Here is a 9,226-nt window from a genome sequence, read left to right on the forward strand (position 1 = left end):
CGGACCTTTCTCGGAAGGTACAGAGGCTCTGACATGGAGCTTTTTCATCTGATAGCAGCGAAATGTCCCGGAGACGAGGAGAATTCAGATACATGCAAGTGGATATACTGTATATGCATGCAGCCTGTCGTGTGTGAGTGAGTACACCACAACCCTGTGGATCACACAGCAGGCATCTTCATTCATCCTCCAGAGACCTCCGCAACCTCCAATCAGTTTTTCAAAGCGCTTCTTTCTTTCTTTTTTCAGTAAGGCCATCGTGGTGTCAGTGTGCCAGGTGATTTGGCTTCCAGTTCAAATAATGACTGTAATTAAGCAATTAAGACCTGCTAGGCGGAGGCCATGAGCTGGCTTTCCTTACACATCCAAACAGACGGCAAATGAGGATTCACCGGGGAATACAACATTATGGCTGTGGCATGCTTGCTCCCTTTGGTGCTGATAACTATAGCGGATGTCAAAGGAGTAAAGGGAACAAGTGCTGGTGAAATGCTGGTGAAATGATGTGGAACGGATACAAATATATGCACATGTGTCTCCCCCTCTCTTTGTGTTTCTGGAATTTGGTACATTGGTGTGAGTTTGTATGTGAGATATAATGAGGCTTCGGAAGTAAAGGAATACAAGGAAAGGTATGGTGTTTTCTTTTATATCAAAATAAAAGTCTACCAATTAATTTAGTAGACATTTGAATTATAAACAGGATTACAATTTTAAAATACATTTCGGAATAAAAAGAAGGATATACTACCGCTTACATTAATGCAGATCAGGGGCAGTTCTAGGGGGGGGGGGGGGGGGCAGTGCCCCCTAACACTGACTTCAGACCCCTGTGGCCCCCCTGAAAAATAATAATAATAGTTTATGATTAAACGATGTCTTGGCTGATGTTATTTTTCATTCTACACTGATAAAAACTATTTTTTTTTTGCTCTAGTAAATAATACTATGATTATTTGTTTAAATTATACAAGAAATTACTAATAATTTTCTTTCACTCAAAATCTCTCCTATTATTTAATGTGTTAATTGAATTTATGGAGTAATTTTGTATCTTCATTTTGATACGTACATTTAAATCATAGCACCAAGTAAATGTTAACTAAAGTAATGTGTTGACCTACAACCTGTGAAAAGCTAGTAAAATGTACCTGGGCAATGTGAGTAAAATTGGGCGACGCCCCCGATGACGTCAGAGGAGTTTGCGCACGGTACAGATATTTGAAAAAAAGCAGACGGTTCCAGTAGAAGAGATGAAAGCATGGACCCTCGTCTAATAAGAATACTCGTGGATTTTGAATCATGTAAGTATATTTTTGTACTTTATTAACTCTGTACATCCCCGTTAGCTTGTCAGCTTAATATGGATATCAAACAAATGTTAGCTAACGTCAGTGTTTCAGCTTAGCAATTTAGCTAGTTAGCGTGTTTGCTAATTTAGCCTGCTGTCATGGACGAGGCACACACAACATGTAATGTTTAGTAGTTGCTTCAAATTAGTTAACAGTTGGCGAAATTCACCGTTTTGAATAAAACATGTAGCAGTGGGGCACTAGTAGTTCAGAAGAGTTTTTTTGTTGATGGTGTTCGCGCTACATTTTCAAATGCTGCTCGGTAATTAGCAGTGTGTTGCCAAACGGAGTTTTCCTTTTACCGTGGAAGTCAAGTCAGTTCACTCACATGCATCCGACTATGTGTGATGCACATGTGTGCTTTTATTTCCTTTGTACACTGAGACAGATAGCGGCACCAGATTCCTAAAAGAAGGGAATGTCACATTCACTGCCATGGACGCTGCTCTGTGGGCCAGTTAGTGATCTGACCAGAGGGGTGATCCACGAAGACTACTGGGAGGTTGAACTGTTGGTGCCTCCTTCTGTAGCGCGTTACATTGAAGTTAAGGCATACTCTTTGTCTCCAATATCTTTCTGTACTTACAGTAATGTGTGTTCGCTACAATAATCGACATGTCTGTTAAACAGCACCACGTTGAAGTTAGACGGAAGCCGTCCTCCCGCCTGATGGAGCTTCTGGAAGAGTCTGCAGAGGAGCCGATTAAAGAGAACCAGGTAAATGTTCTGCTTGATTTGTGTTAAAATGTGCCTTCTGTTTGTTCATGAATATCTCTATTCCCTAAAGGTAAGTAGGCTACATCTTGCCAGTATGTGAAAAACCTCTTCAGTCTCCAGTTTTTAAGTTAACATTTAGATAAAGTACATTGGAATCTAATTTGACTGTATAATATTTATATATATTTTAAAACTTACTCAATTTCAATGTTTAATATTCTGATTCAAAATGTGTTTTTCAGGAGAATTGATAGTTTGAGCTTGTAGAACCCAATGATTTAATCAGGTTTACTTCCTGTTGGGAACAAGGCAAACATTTAATGAACTGAGCTTCCTTACTTGTGGTCATACTTTGACCGTAACAAATAAGAGTTCATATAAATTCCCATATCCACACTGTAGCTACTGCATATGATAATAAAGCCTTTGAAGCTTACCCCATCCCCTCTGCTTAAAAAGAACATGGCTACTTAAACACTAAATTAAATAGCTAACTCAACCCAATCAGTTTTTAGTAAATTCACAGAAAGGTTTAGAGTATTGTATGTTAACACTGATTTACATGTTTTGACAGAATGGAGGCAAAGATATCGTGGAAAAAGGACTATGCTGAGTGTCGTGAAGATCCATGTCCCCCATGAAGTGCAGCAAAAGAAGACGCCACACCTCCCAACGTGTCCATCTCCATCGAGGGATCGGCGGTGCCTGATGAGGGTGAACGCCTGCCTTCTGCTCACGGACATCATCCATGCAATGAACTTAAGTAACACACCAAAGTTGAAATACGCTTCTGTCGTTTGCAAACATCTTTCTTAAACTTAATTTCCTCCAGATTTCTCTTGAAAGTCCACATGTTTGCAGAAGCAGTGGTGTAATGTTGAGGTACTTGAGAATTTTCTTTTCGTTGCACTTGAATACTCCACTACAAGTCAAAGGGAAATATTGTACTTTGTGCTTTACTATCTTATATAGAGTTTATCAAGTATAAGGTTCTGTTTTTTAATTTACAATTTCTTTTAAATATTGTTAGAAATCCTTGAGCTATTACGTTCTCAAGGGTTACTACAATTATACTTTTACTTAAGTAACATTTTCATTACCAGACTTTCACTTTTAATAGAGTATTCCTACAGTGTGGTATGAATATTTTTACTGAAGAAAAGGCCCGGATACTCCTTGGACCTCTGAGTGACAGTATATCAATGTGTTTCTGTGCCTGCTTTGTTTAATTTAACGGATGTTTGTGCAGTATTTGTTAAAATCATTGTAAACTGTAGATTAATCATGCCTTGTATCAGACAACAGAACAAAAATAAATATGTTTGTGTTGTCCTGTTGTTTAGGTCAAAAGGACACCTAGTGGGTACAAATGGTAATTACAGTGCTTTGAGTTATGTATTGTACTCTCAGTGTTGCCGTAGTTATGCAGAACTCGTCTCTTGTATTCAGACGCACGTTTTTAGTCTGCATTATTGTCTAAGACAACATATGCCTGTAAGTGTTTCTATGCTCTGTTGTTTCAACATTGTTAATGAAGAGTATGTTTGAGGGATACAGTGTTAAATGGTGGAAATATTGCTGTGAATTCATAGTTGCAACGATGTATGCTAACCGCTAGCCTTTCAATGTAATCTCCCATAGGGGTTAGCATGAAGCTAACGCATCGTTTATGATATGGTTGTTAACACACGCGTGAAATGTATATTAATATGTTAAATGATTGCTATGCTTGAAATGAATGTACATTTTCTTGTTTGTCCAGTTGTACAGTGCTTTCTGAGTAAAACTTTAAAACGGAACTTCTGAAGCAGAGTGTTCTTCCTGTTGTCCGTCTGCCCCGCCACGAAAATAATATGCTACAGTACAAGTATGTCTGGTTCTCTGTGTTTCATTCAAGCTCTGCTCTGTGCAGGGGCGGACTGAGGAAAAAGTGGCCCGGGGATTAATTGACAGACAGGCCCACTTAATGTGCGGCATGTATCGGCCGGGCGGCGACGAAAGTATGTTTCTTAACAAAAAACCCTATGCATTTAATGTTATTTTTGACAATTATTCATATAGTAATCACATTACCTGAGCCCTTGAGTTGCAGAGCAAAATAGTTACAGCATATATTTAGTGATTTTAATGTTAACAGATCATTGATGCAATAACATTTGGACCCAATTTGCCTGACTTGACGCATGGAATAAAACATGGGCGTAGGAAGCATCCTCAATGTGGGTGAGGTGATTTAACAGGGGTTGTGGGCAGGTGGTGGACCTAACCTCCTCTAGGGGGGTCCAGGGGCATGCTCCCCCCAGGAAGTTAAATGCATCAATCTGATGCACTTTGAGAGCAAAATTTGGAACTAAATCTATGGATACATCTCTCAACACCCATATGAACAGATTAACTTTTTCTTTCAACATTTATTTGAACAGCAAGTGGAGGCAAAAGTGACTGCACCCAAAACAATAAACCTGATAGCTAACTAGCCTAAACTCAGTAACAGAATGTGGGCAACACGTTCTTCTCCACAGCCACGCGACCTCTGAGTAAGACGTCACTTCCCCCTTTTCTATCCTATTGGTACAGCCACTCCCCCTGAGCTCTGTTTCCCTGCCAACCGGTTTGGTCACGATTAATGTAATTAATGTCAATTAGGCTATTTCTGAGGCACACGTTTATATGATCATTATAGGTATAAAAAATTTACAAGAGCATAAACGAAAAACAGGCATGAAATACTATACGACAGTAAAACAAGAATACAGTTTAAAAGGGGAGTGATTTGTAAAATACCCATAAAGAAAAAGAAAATCTGCTTACAGTTCTGTTTCATATGGGTGTTGAGAGATATCCATAGATCTCTTAATTTTGCTCTCAAAGTGCACCAGATTTATGCATTTAACTTCAATATAAAAATGAAAATCTTCCCGGGGAGCATGCCCCCGGACCCCCCTAGAGGATGTCAGGTTCGCCCCCCACTTGTAAAAAATAGCACTTTACCCCTGCTTACACCTACAGTGGGGCAAAACAGTATTTAGTCAGCCACCAATTGTGCAAGTTCTCCCACTTAAAAAGATGAGAGGCCTGTAATTTTCATTCTAGGTATACCTCAACTATGAGAGACAAAATGAGAAGAAAAAAATCTAGAAAATCACATTTTTTTAAAGAATTTATTTGCAAATGATGGTGGAAAATAAGTATTTGGTCACTGACAAACAAACAACTTCTTCTTTAAGAGCCTCCTCTGTCCTCCACTTGTTAACTGTATTAATGGCACCTGTTTGAACTCGTTATCAGTATAAAAGACACCTGTCCACAACCTCAAACAGTCACACTCCAAACTCCACTATGGCCAAGACCAAAGAGCTGTCAAAGGACACCAGAAACAAAATTGTAGACCTGCACCAGGCTGGGGAGACTGAATCTGTAATAGGTAAGCAGCTTGGTGTGAAGAAATCAACTGTGGGAGCAATTATTAGAAAATGGAAGACATACAAGACCACTGATAATCTCCCTCAATCTGGGGCTCCACCCAAGATCTCACCCATGGGGTCAAAATGATCACAAGAACGGTGAGAAAAAATCCCAGAACCACACGGAGGGACCTAGTCAATGACCTGCAGAGAGCTGGGACCAAAGTAACAAAGGCTACCATCAGTAACACACTACGCCGCCAGGGACTCAAATCCTGCAGTGCCAGACGTGTCCCCCTGCTTAAACCAGTACCTGTCAAGGCCCGTCTGAACTTTGCTAGAGAGCATTTAGATGATCCAGAAGAGGATTGGGAGAATGTCATATGGTCAGATGAAAGCAAAATAGAACTTTTTGGTAAAAACTCAACTAGACGTGTTTGGAGGAGAAAGAATGCTGAGTTGCATCCAAAGAACACCATACCTACTGTGAAACATAGGGGTGGAAACATCATGCTTTGGGGCTGTTTTTCTGCAAAGGGACCAGGGCGACTGATACGTGTAAAGGAAAGAATGAATGGGGCCATGTATCGTGACATTTTGAGTGACAACCTCCTTCCATCAGCAAGGGCATTGAAGATGAAACGTGGCTGGGTCTTTCAGCATGACAATGATCCCAAACACACCGCCCGGGAAACGAAGGAGTGGCTTCGTAAGAAGCATTTCAAGGTCCTGGAGTGGCCTAGCCAGTCTCCAGATCTCAACCCCATAGAAAATCTTTGGAGGGAGTTGAAAGTCCGTGTTGCCCAGCGACAGCCCCAAATCATCACTGCTCTAGAGGAGATCTGCATGGAGGAATGGGCCAAAATACCAGCAACAGTGTGTGAAAACCTTATGAAGACTAGCAGAAAACGTTTGACCTCTGTCATTGCCAACAAAGGGTATATAACAAAGTATTGAGATTAACTTTCGTTATTGACCAAATACTTATTTTCCACCATAATTTGCAAATAAAGTCTTTATTATCGAGCCTTCATTGTAACAGTCACGGGTACACTGTGTGTGTGCGTGGGGGGAATGTTGCAGTAGAACATTTCACTGTCGCGCCCGGTACCTTAATGGGAAACCCTACATGTTTGAGCAGCCTCTATGAAGCGGCAAGCTACCCCACAGCACCCCCAACAGAAAATATCTGGCGCCGCCACTGTTTCTTATGCGGAATTACTTTATACTGTCTTTGTCTTTTACATCCTGCATTTATTGTGCCCCCCTCAGAAAATAACTGGCCCCAGCCTGGCCCCCCGAGTCAAATTGGTCTGGAACCGCCACTGATGCACATCATAACAGATCAGGACACAAGCCTCACACAATGCCCTCTATCTGGCCTCTAATTTTGGAATTACTTAGTATATAAAGAAGAAAAGGGGTCATAAGAATTGGAATTGCTTGACTCACCGAATTTACAATGTACACTGTAATTTCACAGGAAGTTATCAAAAGCAAGATTTGCCCTCTTTCAGTTCATTAAGATCAATATTTTCCCTAAGAGGCATCCCAGTATGAGAACACAGTTTATGGCATCTCCCATGTATTGGAAATTGTAATGGTAGACATTTTAAAATAACTCTCCTGAACCAACAACCTCCAAGATCCCATTTTATTTAGAATTGAAAAGATATTGCTCTACCTTTTCAAACCAGAGAGTATTTAAAGAATAATCTCTCGGTCATGGAGTGTTTCCACTGAAGTACCAACCTGAGAAGCTGAGTTGTTTATTTTCTTGGCTGCTTGAATAGCCTTTCAAGGACCGCAGCGAGACACTGGGCAGCAGTGAGGAGATATTTGGCATTTTCAGGTAGGAAAAAGTCCAAGCTGGCCTTACATTCAGAAATAACACAAGTTCTTAAACTATTGACTGCACTGAAGCAGTAGACTTCAAAAGGTCCCCCTGACCTGTTTGCTGAGGAGCCTCAAACCAAGTTATTTTTTCCTTCTTCTTTCCCTCGCCAGTACTATGCGTTTCATTATTAATTTGTTTTTTCTCAAGTTTCTCTCTGACCCAGGACATTAAATAAAACATTGTATGGTTCATGAAAGATTATGAAGGAGCAGAACGTAAGCAGCAGGAGGTGTAAACTCAGCACAATTCATTCTGGTATATAATGTCAATGCCAGCAACCCCCCTCTCACCCTACCTCCATGCCCTGCAGGCATATTGGCGGAACTACCAATGGATGCTAAGCTTTTTCCGACAAAGCTCCGAAGATAAAGTATCTTCCTTTTATCCCTTCTGCAAATCAATTCTGGGCCTTACAGCAAAATCCCATAAAATAACTTCAAACACCACTACTTACTCCAAAAATTTGTATTATGGCTATATCTCTTTGAACCCTTACCAGTGAAGTTTTGGAGGAAAATGATTTAAGTGTTATCTGCTAAGACATCAGCATGTCAGCACTTCACCTCAGTTTTTCTTCACATGCCAACCTGAACCTTGTATTTCTCTCCTTGTGTTTGGTTTTTGATTGCTTCTAACCATCCAAGCCTGGTGATAAATACAAATGCTGCTTGTAAACTTAATGGCTGCAGTAAGTGCAAACAAGACGGTTTGAAGCCCTGCTGGTGCTCCGTGCTCACTCAGCTGCTGAAATATTCATCTCCCTTCACTCTTTTTCAACAATATCATATAAACTGAGGCTGAACCAGTGTGTCAGTCAAGGTGTGATTACTGAAGTAGCCACAGCAGCCACATGATTAGCTTACACCAACATACATTATAACTGAATAATCATATTATTACTTTTGATTAATGAATATATGTTGAATTTAAGCACACTTATTACAACGTAACTGCATATCAAAAGATAAGATACAATTAGGAATGTTCTTGAACAGTAAGTTTACCATTAGCATAGGCTAATTAGTGGCCTAACATCTTTGTAATCACCAAACTGCAAGCTAACTAGCTAGTTTATAATTTAATACAGATAAGCTTGAATCAAAGGACACTAGAGTAATCGTTTGGGTCTCTAATAAATCAGTGTAAGAAAGTAAATCCCATTATTAATTACAATATCAGTTGTGACTAATTGATCACAGTTAGTGGTTGTTGAAAGTATCAAGGGCTAGACGCCAACTAGCTAGCTTTGTACTTTGCCCAAACTAGATAGATTAGATTGCTGTAGTGGTTTATATTAATTCAATCATTCATTCAAAGTATTGTTTAAGACACACCCTGCAAATGTATCTGCACGCTAGTGCACTAGTGCACCTCTATTGTTTCCCCGACTCAGACTGCAAGGAGTCTGGGTGTGACCCTAGATAACAAACTGTCCTTCACTGCAAACATCGCTGCTACAACCCGCTGCTGCAGATACACTCTTTACAACATCAGGAGGATACGTCCCCAGCTGACCCAGAAAGGGACGCAGGTTCTGGTCCAGGCTCTCGTCATCTCACGCCTAGACTACTGCAACTCCCTCCTGGCTGGTCTACCTGCATGTGCCATCCGACCTCTGCAGCTCATCCAGAATGCAGCTGCTCGTCTGGTCTTCAACCTTCCTAAATTCTCCCACACCACGCCGCTCCTCCGCTCCCTTCACTGGCTTCCAGTAACTACTAGAATCCACTTCAAGACAATGGTACTTGTGTACCATGCTGCGAATGGATCTGGCCCTTCCTACATCCAGGACATGGTTAAACTGTACACCCCAGCACGTGCACTCTCCTCTGCATCAGCCAAACGGCTCGCTGCAC

At 40.8% G+C, this 9,226-nt stretch overlaps 1 long non-coding RNA gene across 1 annotated transcript; it reads left to right on the top strand.

Annotated features, from left to right (window-relative positions):
* Positions 1–1,132: 1,132 nt before the first annotated feature.
* LOC307039074 lies at positions 1,133–3,868 on the top strand. Its single transcript, XR_013808128.1, has 3 exons — positions 1,133–1,304; positions 1,741–2,069; positions 2,644–3,868. It is a non-coding gene; the product is annotated as an uncharacterized lncRNA (long non-coding RNA).
* Positions 3,869–9,226: the final 5,358 nt, after the last annotated feature.

Source organism: Notothenia rossii (genome assembly GCF_949606895.1).
Source record: "Notothenia rossii genome assembly, chromosome: 1".
NCBI classification, from domain to species: Eukaryota; Metazoa; Chordata; class Actinopteri; order Perciformes; family Nototheniidae; genus Notothenia; species Notothenia rossii.